General features: G+C 40.1%; 1 protein-coding gene and 1 long non-coding RNA gene across 20 annotated transcripts in view; one reads left to right on the top strand and one right to left on the bottom strand.

Annotated features, from left to right (window-relative positions):
* LOC102899165 overlaps positions 1-17,054 on the bottom strand; it is a 337,155-nt gene that overhangs the window by 27,081 nt on the left and 293,020 nt on the right. Inside the window, exon 1 of one of the 9 annotated variants that reach the window (XR_006593849.1) lies at positions 12,725-12,784. The exons of the other annotated variants lie outside the window; for them this stretch is intronic. The gene's annotated coding sequence lies outside the window, so the exon portion shown is untranslated. Of the gene's footprint in view, positions 1-12,724; positions 12,785-17,054 lie in introns of those variants that run through there. 9 annotated transcript variants of the gene reach the window in all.
* LOC111559434 overlaps positions 1-17,054 on the top strand; it is a 464,969-nt gene that overhangs the window by 163,314 nt on the left and 284,601 nt on the right. The gene's annotated exons all lie outside the window — the stretch shown is intronic.

The raw sequence follows: 17,054 nt of genomic DNA, 5'->3' as shown, positions 1-17,054 counted from the left end.
TTTCTTGAGAGATAAACCCACAGAAAAGTGCATAAAACATTTTTGCAGTTAGTTGAATAATGGTAAAAATGGGCATCCATGATTGAATGACAGTATGAATGTCATACTTAATGCTATAGAACTGTATGCAAATAATGGCCAAAATGCTAAATTTCATGTTCTATATATTTTACAACAAGAAGAAAGGAAAGGAAAAAAAGAACACTGATACAATTACTATGCTGAGCCAGAAAAAGATCATTGCCCCAGCCCGTGAGCCCATCACAGCTCCCTCAGCCTCTCCTGGAGGTAACCACCATTATGGTATCTTTCTCTTCATCTTAGTTTTACCTAATATGAATGAATACCCCAAAATATATGTTTCTGAATTTTTATCGAAATGGAATCATAGTTTTGTATGTGACTTCTTTGGCTCAGTATATGCTCACAAGATTTATTTGTGTCATGTGTCCCTTTACATTGCTGCATGGCACGCCATGTGTGCATATACTGTAATTTATCCATTGTACCCAAAGTGTATATCCCAGGTTTGATCTGCTGCAGGCTACAATCATCCTAGGGCACATACGCACCCATTTCTCTAAGGTACACACCCAAGGTTGAAATCACTGAGTCGTGGGATAAGTGTATCTTTAACTTGAGTAGATACCCAAGTAAGTGATTACATTATTCATACCAGCTGTGTATGAGAAGTCCCAAAGTTCTGTGTTCTCCAAACATTTGGTGTTTTCAGACTTAACATTTTTTTTTCTCAATCTAGTAGATGTACACAATGGCATTTCATTTTGGTTTTTATTTGCATATTTTGTATTATGAGGTTGAGCACCTTTTCATATATTTATTGATTGATCACTTGGATTTCCTCTTTTGTAAAACAAAAGACTTGAATCTTTTGCAGAACTTTTTCTGTTGTCTTGCCTATTTTTTTCTTAAGGTTTTGGTAGAGTTCTTTTTGTTTTCTGAGAACAAGCCTTTTGTTGGTTATGTGTTACCCCAATATATAGATTTCACTCTCTTAATGGTATATTTTTTTACTGTAGCGAAATATATAACCCTTTCCATATTGTCCTTTGTATTTTAAGACATTCTTCTCTACACTGCATTCCTGAAAACATGGTTTATTCTCTCCTATATGAGTCAGAAACTAATTGGAATTATTTTGTATGTGATATTATATGGAAATATATAAATATATAAATATTTAAATTATAAATTATATAATTTAAATATATATTTATAAATATATATTTCTTATAAGCATAAATATACACATATATGTAAATATATATGTATATATTATATATTCTATAATTATATATACATATTTGGTATATTATGTACATGATATATATATTTATATTTATTTCCACATAACATATTACTATCATATGTAATATATGTTCCATAATTATGTGCACATATTCCACATATATATTTATATATTTCCTTCTTCTTTTTCAAAAAACATGGATACCCAATTGTCTCAGCAACATTTATTGAAATCTTTCCTTTCCCTCCCAAACTGCCATGCATGTGTCTTACAACAAATGCCCATATTACATGCGTGGGTCGTTTCTGGGTTTGATGCTCCTTTCCACTGGTCTGTTTACCTATCCTGATCTACAGTTAATTCTGATATAATAATTCTTGATCCCTGGCAGGGCACACGTTCCCATACTACTGTTGTTCTTCTTGCCTATATTCATCCTTGGCAATTCCGTATACATTCTAGATTCAGCTTCTCATATTGTTGAAAAATTTGGAAACATAATTGGGATTATATTGGAGGAGAATTTAATCTTTATAATATTGATGCTCTCAACCTGTGAGCATTTATTTAGGTCTTCTTTAATGTCTATTAATATTTTATAATTTATTCATTAGAAGTCTTAGAACTCTTCTGTTAGATTTTTTCTTACATGTTTTTGATGCTATTATGAATGCTATATTTTAATTTTAATTTTTTGTTTGCTAGTATATAGTACAGTTGATTTTTTATATTGATATCTAGAAAAGATGTTTAATTATTGTATTAATACATGTAACATATCTATAGTTTTGGGAGGTTTTATATACATAAAATCATACCATTTTTAAGGGACAGAATTTTTTTCTTCCTTCTTCATCTTTATGGCTTTTCTTTCTTTTTTTTCTTTCTTTCTTCATTCGTTTGTTTGTTCTTTTTTCTTTTTTCTTTTTTTGACTCGCTGCACAGACTAGAACCTTCTGTATAATTCTTACTAGAAGTAATAGTGAGGAGCTTCGTCTTTTCTTGATCTGAGAGTAGGAATATACCTTCAAGTGAAATGACTGCTGGGGTTCTTTTTGTGGCTCTACTTTATCAAATTAAGTAAATTAGGTCCCTCATATTCCTAGTTTGCTCCAGGATTTTCTTTTCTTTTCTTTTCTTTTTTTTAAATCCTGAATGAGTGTAGAATTTTTTTGTCAAATGCTTTTTGCGTTTCTGCATCCTTGGAAATCATCGTATGGATATTCTCTTTTAATGTTTTGGTTATCTATTACATCATAAGAAGCCATGCCAGTATTTAGTGGATTAAAAGAACCACCATTTTGGTGGACCTTCCACATCTGTGGAATGAGAGGACTTAGCAAGATGACTGTTCAGCTCCTGTTACTTACTTGGATGCTCTCATGCAGTCACGGGGAGAAAGTGTCTGGGGCTGGAGTCACGTGGAAGCTCAGCTTGGCTGTTGGAGCATCCTACATGGCTCATTGCGTGTCTGGCATCTCAGTAGAGATGGCTTGCAGTCCCAGTGCAGCTGAGATGTCGGGATGGCTGGACCAGTCTTTGTCCACAATCTTAGGCCTTTCTCTCTCTCTCTCTCTCTCTCTCTCTCTCTCTCTCTCTCTCTCTCTCTCTCTCTCTCTGGCTTCCGGAAGTTCTCTCCAGCTGGATAGCAGACTTCTTACATGGTGATCCAATGTGCACAGCAGGAGCTGCCTGTCTTTCCCAAGGCATGTTCCTGGAATTGGCACAGCACCGCTTCTGCCACATTCAGTTGATTAAAATAAGTCACAAGCCAGCCCAGATTCAGTGCCAGAAGACTATGCAAGGATATGATGCCAAGAGGCCATCTCTAAGACCAGCTACCACAACATATTAATGTGGTGAATTACATCAATTAGACTTTCTAATGTTTTCTAGCCTTGCATACTTGGGATAAACCTAAGTCAAAATGAATTCTTCTCGAACATAATATATAACTTGTTTAGGTTGGCTAATTTTTACTTTTCCCTCACAATAAATTTCAAGAGAAATTGGAGGTATCCTTGCCCTCAAAAAGAATCCAAGAATACTCTTATATGAAAATACTTGAATGGATGAATCTAGAGGGTATAATGCTAAGCAAAATAAGTCAGAGAAGGACAAATACCATATCATTTTACTCATATGTGGAATTTAAGAAACAAACAACAACAACAGCAACAACAGATGAGCAAGGGGAAGGGAGACAAACCAAGAAGGCTACCATTTTAACTATAGAAAGCAAACCGATGGTTACCAGAGGGGAGGTGGGCAGGGGGGTTGGGTGAAATAGGCAGTGGGGATTAAGGAATACATGCGTGATGAGCACTGAGAGATGTATGAAGTGCTGAACCACTATATTATACACCTGAAACCAATATAACACTGTGTTAACTCTACTGGAATTTAAAATAAAATAAAATAAATAGTTGAGACACGAAGTTTTCTCCTCTCCTCATGTGTGCCCTAAGATGAAACTACTTTGACCTTTCCTTGGAGGGAGTGGGACATTGGAACAATTTTATTGTGCTCCCAGCATGACAGGCATCGGACCATGAGCAGCCATGATTTCATTTGGTGACTCACTGTCACATTGGCATGTCCTGTTCCCTGCTGATGGTGCTACCTTTTACACGAAAGCATTCAGAACACCCAGCATGGGCAATGAAGTGAATCTCCCTCACAGCCTCCTCTTCTGGGCAGCCTCACATTGGTTGCGTTGGAAGGATTATGACAGCAACTTCCTTAAATCCTGTGGTGCCCACCTAATGGAGGGTGACTCATGCCTCTGACAGGGAAGTTAGTGTTTCTTCTCACTGCTTATTTTGGTCACTCTTCCAATTTCCTCCCCACATCTGTTGATCCTATCTTCCACTAAGTTTACGAAAAGATTATAGGACATCACTATAAGGTGATTGGGCTAGCATTTAGTTACTATTATAGCAGATTGTATTTGAAACATTATAGCTTAAAATGTACCATGCACTCTCTCTATATAATTATTATGTATAATTATATATAATACATAATGTACATATAATGTACATGCTTTGTGTATATATACATATATAAAAATATATTTCCAGTGATACATATTTTTATACCACATGCTGTGTGTATATGCTTTATATATTGTGGTGGACAGAACGTAGCCACAAATTTATCAGTGTTTCTCCTATTGAGAGGTGAGTCTTTGACTCCTACCCTTGAATCTGGATGAGCTCAGAAACTGCTTTGAGCAAGAGGATATTGAAGAGGTGATGCTGTGACCATTTTCACGCTCAGGCTTTAATAGCATGGCAGCTTCCACATCCTGTCTCTTGAAACACTCATTCAGGGAGAAGCCACCTACCATAGGGGAAGTCAGCCAATCTGAGACCACCATGCTCTGAGGAAGACCAGCTTAACCACAGGGGAGTAAGAGGCCTGACCAGCTCCCACTCAGGTATATTGGCGACCCCAGCCCAGGAAGCAGACTTGTGAGTGAAGAATCATCACATGATCCAGCCTCAACCACCATCTATTTATACCGCCTGATATAGAGATTATAGGAGATACCAGTCTATTCATGAATAAAGATGAATGCAGTTTGGGTCATGTGATTGACATGTTGTGGGACATCCTATACTTAGAGAATATAGAAATTTAGGGTGAATGAGCTGGACTTAGTATATAGACCTACAAATCCTGAATGTGCATATTGTTTTTATTTGCCATCACTGGATATGGCCTACTCCTGTTCTTAGTCCCTCATTGTGGACAAGGGTCACACCCCTAGGGGAGTGTAATAGAATCACACCTGTGGAGAAAGTGTGTGTCACACAGCTTGAATGAACCCCTCTCCCAGGCAATTTTATTATGTGTCCCCAAGGAACAGTGCCAACCCTGTCCCATCCCTTGCCAAAAACAAAAGTAAAATAAAATTCAGAAGTATTATGTTAGACTATAGGCTGTTGTTCGTGAGATCGGCATGAACTTTTGTGTGGATGATTTCCCACTGTTGAGGTTTTCTTTTATCAGATTATCTCTTCTATTTTCTTTAATATGGTCTGTAAAGACCTACACCATCTGGCCCTTGCCTACCATTATGACTTCATTTCTTTTAACTTGCTCTTCATTGACTGTGCTCCAGCCACCCTGACTTTTTTTTTTATCTACCTTTCAATATACCATTCCCATTGGGGGTCCACTTATTCTTTCTGTGTAAGAGCTTCATCCCTAGATCCTTTAACTACATCCTTCCCAAAATTCAACTCAGAACCCAGGTGGTACCTTCTCAGAGAGGCTATGTTTACATCCTACACCAACATGAGAATTCATCGTCTTTATAGCACCTATTTAGGGTGCAAATTAAAAAGAAAAAAAATTTGTAGTACTATTAGCTCCACAAGAACAGGATTTTTTTAGTTTATAATTCCCAGTTACAAGTGAGTACATAGATTTTCAATAAATAACTGCTGAATGAATAAATGAATGGTCATCTGTATGTGAAAGAGGGGGACCAAGAGAGGGGCGAGCGGGGCCATTGACCGTGTGTCTTACAGGACTCTGTCTCCAGTGCTCCCATGTCTAGTGCCCTAGTCAATGGTTCTCAACCTCAGATACACATTGAAGATGTCTAGGGACCCACTAAAACTTGAGACCTACTCCCAGAAATTCTGATGTAATTTTTTGGGTATAGCGTAGGCATCAAGATTTTTCAAAGTTCCCCAGATGACTGTTATGTGTATCCCAGGTGAGAACCAGTCGTTAGGTGCTAATAAAACTGAGGTTATCTTTTCCTGGGCCTCTTGTGACTTATTTTTTTAAATGTTTATGTATTTATTTTGAGAAAAAGAGAGAGAGTGAGAATGAGGGAGGGAGGGGGAGAGAGAGAGAGGGAGAGAAGGAGAGAATCCCAAGCAGACTCCACACTGAGCACTGAGTCCAAAGTGGGGCTTGATCTCACAATTGTGAGATCATGACTTGTGCTGAAATCTAGAGTCTGATGCTCAACCAACGCAGCCACTCAGGTTCCCCCTAACTTCTTTATTAAGTAAATTCTGAGACTCTCTAACTCCAGAGCCACCCAGCAATACTAATCACTAAAGATATCTCCAAAGTACTTGGTCTAAAGAAAGATCTGGACTGCTTGTGTTTACCTTAAGGATCAAATTCCCGTTGACTGGTGGGAACCTTTTAGTTTATAAGAGAAGATACATAGAGCTTTTGTTATAAACTAGCAATGGTATGTGAGCTGAATTCAGAATTTTCCACATTAGTGTCTTTCTTGGTCATTGCATATTAAAGTAGGGTAGGAAAGTAACTTAATAGTCCTCCTGGGAACAGGAGCAGGTTTTGACATTTTGAAGGTCATGTTTCTGCCCCTTAGGGAAGCATTTGAGAAGACGGAACCAGGTTCATTCCCTAAGCCCATCTCTTGGGTATCATGGGGAAGGTACTAATGGCATTGATGTATGTGCACTATGGAGCACGATGTTGGTTGAGAAAAAAACTTAAAGCAACAAAACCCTGTTTTCAAAGAAAATCAAACTGCAATTCTAAAACTGATCAAAGTGGAGTGGTTCGTTTGAAGGAGACTTTGTAGCTTGGAGGCCACTCAGTGTAGGCTGCCTCACACAGTCCCTATCCCCAGATGGCCCTGGAGGACTGAAGCCTATGGCTCTGCCAAAGGTAACTTGAAAGGCACACTTGCAGTTGATGCTTTTAGGAGTAGCAATTATAGAGAAGTTAAAAGTAGTAACAATTAGGTAAGGATGTGCTGTGTTTACCTTGGTTTCAAGATTGAGTATGGTGTCCGGATTAATCAGGTTGGCCCTTTTCTAGGATCATTTCAGTATACACAAGCATGACCTGGGAACCTTGGTGAAATGCAGGTTCTGATTCAGGGGGTCTTGGGTGGGACCCAAGATCTGCATTTCTGATTAGCTCCCAAGAGCTGCCATTGCTCTTTCAAATCACAGTTCATATATCAACATCCCCCAGGAGACTTATTAAAAATGTAGATCTTGGTGCCCCATCCTGGAACTTCTGGCTGCAACCCCTCTACCTGAGGGTTTGGAAGTCTTTGTTTTTAACAATTTCCTTAGACTTTAATGATGTTCAGTAAGTTTGAGAACTGTGCTCTAGCAGGTGTCTGCCTACACGGAACCCTTCAGGAACCCAGGAGGAGGGCCTGTGGCTCACTACGTGCCAGGGCTGGAGGAGGGTTTGGAGATCACTCTTTTATTGATTAGAAAACTGAACTCCCAAAGGGCAAATAGTTCTTTCTGGTGCCCGTTACCAGCTGGCAGCAGAGCAGAGCAGATGCCAGTGTGGACGACCACCCAACCCTCAACTGGCATTCAGAACTTGGGCTCTGAGAAGTAGAAGAGATGGCCTAGAATTTAGCCTCGGCTTCAACATTTACGAAGTGTGTGATCTTGGCAATTTTGCTCAACTGTTCTGTGTTTCCTCATTTGTAAATTGAAAATATCAATAGATGCTATGTCATGAGCTTTTGTGACCAGGTCAGCGGATGTTTAACATGTTTAACATGATTCCTGGTACATAGTAAGTACTAAATCCCATGATAGCCTCTGGATTACAAAAGTGAGATCATGATTGCAAAAGTCATACCAGAAGACGTAGCATTAGGAATCTCTTGCCAACTGCCAATTCATAAGATTTTGAAATGGGACGTCTTTGAAATGATCGTGTGTAGTGCACAGACCATAGATCTGGAATGAACACACCTGGGTTTGTACAGCTTCTCGGGAGAACTTTTCTATGGCATAAGGTAGGATCACCCTTGTATAATAAAGTGGTTACTAAGATACTGAGGAACCAGGTTACTGGAGTGAATCACTCTCAGCAGATAAAATGGCAAGATGGGGTGCGGAGGGCTGAATTCTCTCCTGGGATTCTCTCCACGGGGTCCAAGTATTGGTTGACCGGCTTAGAGTTTGCTGCAGTTACGTGGTGCAACAGCTTTGAGCAATGTGTTTTAATCTTCACACAGAGAGTGTAGGAAAGATATTTTTAGCCTGATTACTAAATAGAGGAATGTGAGTTTGAAATGCATGCTTCAAGAGTTCAGTAGGGGAATGGTACTGTGTGATTATTACTATCAGGAAGTGTGTTTTTTTGCACATGACCCAGGTTTGCAGAATAGTTCTGATATTCAGACGTTCTGCTGTTCTATGAGTAAAATTCTACCTGTCTGAGCAGATAAGCTGATTTTGTGGGGAAGTGGTTGGGAAAACATGGCCACTATAGACCAATATGATCATATCAGCAATACATGGTGTTTGAGGAAAAGGTAGTACATACTATAAGTAGATGTGACTTCTCCTTTGTCTTAGTAATGAGTCAGATTTTTTTCAGTTTCAAATGACAGAAACTAACTCAAACTGGCTGGGGCAAAAAGGGGATTCCCTGACTCTTATAACAGAAAAGTCCAGAGGATTCATGGCTGGATGGATGCATATTCTCAAACAGTGACCCAGCAAAGCCACCTCTCTTCACCTGCTTACTCTTGTTTCCCTATATTGGTGTTATGTTCAAGTAGGCTCCCTCTCTGGGTGACACCAGGAGCCCAGAGTTCATGTCCTATGAGCTTGGCATTCATATATAAAGAAAATGACTTCCCATAGTGTTAGAGTGAAAGGTCTGAAAATTCACTCTGGCTGCACCTGGGTCATTTGTCTCTCCCATACCTTCCAGAGAGGGGACTGGTATCAGCAGCACCTGAACCACATAGAGTACAAGACTCCTCAAAGGAAACTGAGGCATTGAGTTCAAAAAACGAGGGCATGGGTGCTGGACAGGGAAACATAATAAATGTTTTTATATCCTTTGCTTCCCATCACTTCTTTATACCCAGTCTGCCTAGAATAAAATTCTGCCACATACCACTGACAAAAGACATACTATCTCTTCTACAAGCAATCTGCCTCTTGCCCAAATGATATTCACTTGTCCACCATTTACTTTTTCCACCTGTACAACATGAACTTCACTGAGGTCTTAGTTCTGGCTGTTGACTGTCCCTCCCCATATGATTGTCCCTTGGAGATTTTTTTTTTCTCCCACACTGTCACCCTTTTGCCTCCTGGTCTCCATAAAAGTTTGTCACTCAACTCTTGTAATTCCCTTCAAACTGTGGAAGGAAGGAAAATGCCTATAGCTGCAGACAACCAAGAAGAATTTCTTCTAGGATTTCTTCTCCCATCCAAGTACTAACCAGGCCCGACCCTGCTTAGCTTCCGAGATCAGACGAGATCGGGCGCGTTCAGGGTGGTATGGCTGTAGACTAGGATTTCTTCTGAGAAACGTGTCAACACAATTTCATCACCATATGTAGTATCTTTGGCAAACTGTAGAATGGACCCACTGTTCATTTTAGTTCACCAGGGCAAGTGCTGTAGGAGTGATCTGCTTGGATTCAATTTGCAGTTTGCTTTTAGAGAGCTAATTAGATATGAATTTGCAAATGAGAATAACTACCCTTGCATGTAGCAATTTGCTTTATTAAATGAGAAATGACATGGTGTGTGTAATGTTCTTAGCGTGGTAAGGTTCACAGTTACGCAGAGAGTGGAAAAGTTCCAAGGCTGATTGGTGCTCAATGTATAGCTGAATGTCATAGATTTAGAAATGGCCTCAGACAGCCAAAAAGGGACATTTTAATAAAATGTACATTTTCATTCAGCACAGTACATCAGAACCTCCCAGAGGGTTTGTTAAAAAGAATTAAGATTTATTGACTGCTAAGTGTCAGACACTAGGCAGAACCCGTTCGCTCTTCCAAACATTCTGCAGGGAATTTTATATTTTATATTGAAGGGTTAACTGACTTGCTCTTGGTGACACAGCTAGGCTATGAGGGAACTTCAGGCCAGTGGACCCCAGACCCCAAGCTCTGACATACCGTGATCCCTTTGGCTATTTAGAAATTATCCATGGCTACCTGCTGGGTTTTTAAATTAAAAAAAAAAATTTTTAGAACAGTTTTAGGCTCACTACAAAATTGAGAAGAAAGTACAGAAGCAGCCTATATACTCCTTGCCCTCCCCTCCCCCCCCCAACATGTGCAGCTCTCCCATTATCAACATCTCCCACCAGACTGGTTCATTTGTTATAATTAATGAACCTACACTAATACATTGTTATCACTCAGAGCCCATAGTTTATCTAAGGGTTCACCCTTGGTGTTCTACATTTCATGGGTTTGGACAAACGTATAATGACAGGTACCTGTCATTATACAGAATATTGTCACTGCCCTGAAAATCCTCTGTGCTTCCCTATCATCCCTCCCCTGCTCCTCCCCTGCCATGGCAACCATTAAAATTTGTAGAGTTTCCCTTGCCCTTTATAGAATGTCAAAGAGTAGAAACTATATAGTATATAGCCTCCTAGATTGGCTTCTTTCACCTAGTAATATACATTTAAGGTTCTCCCATGGCTTTTTATGGCTTCATAGCTCATTTCTTTCTAGCACTGAATAATATTCCATTGTCTGGTTGTAGTAAAGTTTACCAATTCTCCTGCTGAAGGACATCTTGGTTGCTTCCAAGCGTGGGCAATTATGAATAAAGCTGCTGTAAACATCCACGTGCAGGTTTTTATGCAGCCACATGTTTTCAGCTCCTTTGGGTAAATATCAAAGAGTACAGTTTCTGGAGCGAATGGTAAGATTATGTGTAGTTTTTAAAGTAACTTCAAAACTGTCTTCCAAAGTGGCCGCACCATTTTTCATTCCCAGCAGCAGTGAATGCAACTTTCCTGTTGCTCCATATCGTTGTCGGCATTTGGGTTGTCAGTGTTCTGGATTTTAGCCATTCTAATAGGTGTGCTACTAACTGTTTTTAAATTTTTCATTAAAAATGTATTGCATGCTTTCTAAGTGGTAGAGAACAGATGTGTGTGATGCTCTGTGAATTTTTGAGAAGCAACTGCCAGATAGTACCTGAGATGGAAAGTAACAATAACTAAAATCTGTTGCGTGTTGACCAAGTGCCATGTCTTGTGTTAAGCACTCTCTATATTTTCATTTTGAAATGTATTTAATCCTCCTACAAACTTCCTGAGTTAGATACCACCCCATTTTAGAATCAGGAAACAAAGTCTCAGAGAGGAGAAGACACTTGCTTCAGGGCATCCAGTAAGTGAGTGATAGAACTGAGGGTGGAGTCCAGATAGTTTGGCTCCCTGGCCTTTGCCTTTGACCTCTATGCAGCACCATCCCGCAGTGCGCCTTGCCACACCAGATCTTATCAGCCTCTGTCGGGAGCAACGATACCCTGTTAGACCTCAGTCATTTTTATACCTAGGGTTCCTCAGTTACCATACGAGAGTATCTAACCCCACCCCGCAAGCCACTGCTGTCTTTTAAAGCCATCACTGTCAAAATGTTAGGTGGTATTTTATTTTTAAACAGATTTTTTTTTTAATTTTTTTTTTCAATGTTTATTTTTTGGGGACAGAGAGAGACAGAGCATGAACGGGGGAGGGGCAGAGAGAGAGGGAGGCACAGAATCGGAAACAGGCTCCAGGCTCTGAGCCATCAGCCCAGAGCCTGACGCAGGGCTCGAACTCACGGACCGCGAGATCGTGACCTGGCTGAAGTCGGACGCTTAACCGACTGCGCCACCCAGGCGCCCCAATGGTATTTTATTTTTAAATTCACTGTCAAAAGGACAAAGTTTTTGGAGAGGGAGATAGTATCACTGAGGAAAGAGAGAATACTACATTATCAGTTTATTCAACAGATTTCCCAAGAGGGACTGCATGTGCCTGGTTCTGTGCGAGCCATTGGGAGGCAGTACCACAAGAATGCACACAGTGTAGTGACAGGTATGCAAATCAGTACTATAGGGCGATATGCTGAGTTTTGAAGTAGAGGGGAGGCCCAGGTGCTTTGGGGGGCTTGTTCTGAGCCACCCATGACAGCCCCTGAACTGCATCTTCCCCAGTAGGTAATAGAAGGCTGTTCTTTAGTTAACGGGACGAGGTTCTGCAAAAGTACGTGCTTAGTGAAAAATATATCTCGTTGCCAAACAAACAAAATAGATAATAGAAATGTAAACAATTAATGAGTTAATCAGAAGTCGGCAACCTTGGTTTAGGTATCCACAGTATCTCCACAGTATCTTCAGTCTCCTGCTATCTCTACCTTCTCAGTTGTTGGCATTCATATTTACACGTTTTACCTCATTGTCACAAGACAGAGGTTATCACTCCAAACAGAACCAAGGTAGAAAGTTGACAAAGAGAGTGGTAGTGAAAGGGATCTTTTCCTGTAATGGAACTGTCCTTTTATTAACAGAGTGGAGAGGATATGAGACTCTACGGGGCACATCCTTGCACATTACAGTCACAACAGAATGACCGTTTCTCTGTCTGTAAAGAATTGGCTGGACTTAGAATGGCATCTAACAGCACTTCTATTTAGAAAGTACTTTGGAGAGGTACCTGGATGGCTCAGTTGGTTGAGCATCCAACTCTTGATCTCAGCTCGGTCGTTGATCTCAGGGTCATGAGTTCAAGCCCTGCGCTTGGCTCCATGCTGGGTGTGGAGCCTACTTAAAAGAAGAAAAAAAAATAATCCACTTTAAAAAGAAACAATATGTAGTAGGTTGCTTCCAAGATCAAATAAGTATTTTCCTCAAAAGCATGTGTCCTGATGTTTCCAAGGCCACATAAGTTAAAATCTTCTGGGTTGAGCCAAGGTTTTCTTTTTTGTAGGACTTGTAAGAATCTTTAGCAAGTTTATGATTTCTTTGAATCCCCAGGCATGCATTATTGGATCAATGTGGTGATTTACTTTAGTAAGCATTTAACAAACAGGGTAATGTTTTGTATATGGGTACGTGCAAGTTAGCCTACCCAGTAGGAAAAATTAGCATTTGAAGCAACCCTCAGAAAGACTTGCACCTCAGAGGTAGTTGCTCAGACATTGTGAATGCCACTTTTGCAATCTACACCATAGGTTTGCAGAAAGGAAATAGAAATGCCTTTTTATTATTAAAATTAGTGGTTTTCAGATGTATTACAAGCCAGAATGATCTCACAGCCCCACAACCTCCCTTGAACCACGGGAACCAGAGGATTCAGTCATCTGATCTCTTTGGTCCTTGAGGTGTTGCACCCACACTTCACGGAGCTCTTTGTCACGTGACACCGTCCTGTAGTCTGCTAGTATATCACCCAGCAGACTGTGATCTCAGCCCGTCTTAGGCAGAGTGAATATTTTATGCAAGGGGCTTATGCGAGAACCCAAAGGTAGACTGGGACTTTCTAGAACCTACAAGAACAGTATGCGTTCATGTGTATTTGCCTATTTGCTATTGCATATGTGTATGTTTGGCAGAATGTGGTCTAAGACTTGCTTGTGTTAGGAGTTTTTATGTGGCAGTGGGAATGTGCAGTGGAGTGGAAGGTACATCGGAAGGCTTGGGAAATACTGGTGAAAATATTCAGGACACCAACACAACCATTTTGCATGGGCAGATGGGCTTAGGGTGTTGACTATGGAATGTTTTCAGTGTGATACCGCTCATAACTAGTGTTCTCAGGAACACACTTTGGGAAATAAACTTAGATGCAGGGAGTAAATTTCTTAGGTGATATTTCCCTTAGTCTGGAGTAGCCTGGGACCATTGATCTAGGTCTTTCCCGTTTGTTTTTTGATTCTCTAATCTGTCGTGTAATTTAAAAGAAAAGTGTTAGAGAGTTATGGTGAAATCTCTTTTGATTTTGATTTTAATGAACTGCTTTTTTTGAAAAGAGTAAGATTGAGGAAGTTTGAGAAAAAACGAAATACATGGTCACTCTACCTGTGCACTGATGGCAGATATGTAGATGAAAAATGAAGCATGGAAGGCATTATCTGGATGTTTCTATGTGTTTAAATGCTTCCTATTTATAGAGTGACATTTAGGTGACTGAACATTTTGCTTTCAGAAGCATGATGCTGTAAGACCCATCTTAAGATAGAAAGTCCTTTGTGGTGAGAACATTCACTGCTTTTCTGTGGCATCTACAACCAGCACACATCTAGTAATCAAAAGGAGAACTGCATGGAATAAATACAGTAGTTGACTTCTGCCCAAATCCTTTTGAAAAGAGGAAGTGGAGCCTTTCTGCTCTTTGACACACAAAAGCACATTGCTTTATAATGGATTCCACAGAAAAAGCAAAATCCAAACAAAGCAGCATCTTTTTACTGTAACCTATGTACAATGTAAGTGAGATGCCAAGTATGCAAATGGTGGGAGGGAAGAAATGCATTTTCACTACCCCAGTTACTGGACATTGTTTAGAAATACGAGTAGTAATTGCCCATGAGTTAGGTGATTAATGCGCACATTTTTTCCTCTTCCTCTTCTTCTTTAATATTTGAGTCTCAGTCTAATTATTATATACTATTTCTTTGATGATTTCTTTTTTTGTAAAAGATGGGGTGGTGGTCTGAGAACTAGATCCATCTTCTATCCGCCCAAGTCAGCAGGGTGAAATGTAAGAGCAGGTCCTTCCTTACTGATGCCTCTTTCTAGACACCAGTAAGATTTTTCTCATGTCCATTATAAGCTCAGTTCTGAAAGCAAAGCCAGATCGATCCCATTTATTCTAGTGGTCCAAGTGCAAGTGAAATCAGTGCCATTATGCAGCAATTTCTGCCAAGTAGACAACGCAGAGTCCCAGTTTGGAAACCACAGCAGCGAAACTAGACATTCAGCCTGCCCCCATCCCCCACCCCCCTACCTTCCACACCCTTTATTGGTTCCTTACTGTGTGTGAGTTTACTAGTCTAACCAACTCCCCTTCACTATGAGATAGGGACCTTCTTTAGTTTGTCCTTGTGGCTCTATTTCCCTCCACCCTTCCCAGGACTTGGGCCAGTGCCCCATCCAAGTAGGCTCTAGATATTGGTTGACTAAATACTTTTGAAGGACTTGAAAGAACTGTTGAGGGGTGGGGAAAATGGCTTTGCTGGAGCTGCACATGAAGGAGGTCTGATTCTACAGGCTGGAATGAAGTAAAGTAGGAGGATGAAGGATGTTTGAAAAACTGGGGGTGGAAGTCACTAGGGAAAAAAGAAATGCAAAAGGGAATTTTGTCTTCTGTTTTGGAGTTAAATTCATCAAGGCTGTGTAAATCTCAATGCACCAAAAGTGACACCACCTCATAAAATCTTAGACTGTAATGTCTAATGTGGTTGTCAGTAGTCACATGTAGCTATTATATTTAGACTGATTAGAATTAAATAAAATAAAAAATTTAGTTCTTGAGTCATACTAACCACATTTTAAGTGGTCAGGTGCCACATACAACTATTGACTGCTTTATAAGACAACACAGATGTAGAACATTTACATCATCTCAGAATGCTGTGTCAGACAGCACTGCTCTAGGGGATGATAAAATCATTTTGTCAGTCTCCTTGTTCTTTGATTCTCCAAATACTAACTGAGCACCTGCTTTGCTCCTGGCACTGCACTGAGAAAGGTCTGAAATGTTTAAGGGCATAGACTCTGGAATAGCTGGAACAGAGTCTGGTTAGGCTGTTCACTCACTGTGTGACGTTGGGCAAGTCACTTAACGTGCCTCTGCTTTTGCGGAATCATCTGTAAAGTGAAAATAATAAAATTATCTCATAGGGTTGGTGTGAGGATTAAATGAGTGTGTGTATGTGTGTACATGTGTGCACACGTGTAGGAATTGACATACATGTGTGCATGTATGTGAGTGTAATTATGTGTATATATATTTGTGTATGTGTGTGTATATATGTATGTGTATCTTAGAACTACTCCTGGCACATATTCTGTGCTTGGTCAGTAGGAGCTGTTAATAATTGTAGTATATATATTTTAATGTTTATTTATTTATTTTGAGAGACAGAGAGAGAGAAAGCATGTGTGAATTGGGGAGGGGCAGAGAGAGGGGGAGAGGTAGAATCCCAAGCAGGCTCTGTGCTGTCAGTGTGGAGACCCGCACAGGGCTCAATCTCATGAACCATAAGATCATGACTTGAGCTGAAATCAAGAGTCAGGTGCTTAACTGACTGAGCCACCCAGGCACCCCAGTAGTCGGTATTTATTACAGAGCAGCAAAGAAAACAACTGTGCTTCATGCTGTCCTGGAATTTACCATCTTGTGGGAGCAGCAGACAATAAATCATTAAAGAAATTAATAATTACCAAGTATGTCAAGAACTGCAAAGGAAATGAATGGAACAATGCAAGAGAGAACAATAGGGGGAAAACTACCTAGAAAGCTTCTCCGAGGAGGTAACATTTAAGAAAACAAAGAGGAGAAATGCCAGTCTTGGAAAGGGAGAAGGAGAGAACCAAGACAGAGGTAAGCATACCATGAAGGAGGACAGTGTGACTATAACAGAAAGGGAGGGGTTCTGGATGAGGTTAGAAGGAGAGGAAAAGAAGGCTGAAGCCAGTGGTGCACAGTGTGCACTAGGGGACATATATTTATATTATATGTAAAAGGATCACTCTGGGAACTGTTCATGATATGGATTGGAGGTGGGGGACATAAGAATGAAGGCAGAGTGCATTAGAAGTCTATTCTAATAGATCAGGACGGGGGGATGATTTAGACTCAGATAGGAGGCATGGAAGTGGAAAGAAGTGAGCAGTTTCTAGATAGTGAGCAGTTGACAGGACCAATGAGACTTGCCAGTGGATTATATGTAGTTGGTAAGAGGGAGGCATCCAGGCTGATGCTTATATTTTTTACTTTATTAACCAGGACAATAGTAGTTTCATTTACTGAAATAAGGAAT

The sequence above is a fragment of the Felis catus genome, chromosome A2, assembly GCF_018350175.1.
Source record: "Felis catus isolate Fca126 chromosome A2, F.catus_Fca126_mat1.0, whole genome shotgun sequence".
Classification (NCBI taxonomy): Eukaryota; Metazoa; Chordata; class Mammalia; order Carnivora; family Felidae; genus Felis; species Felis catus.
The sequence above is the reverse complement of the archived record's forward strand: the minus strand, read 5'-3'. Positions and strand labels throughout refer to the sequence as shown.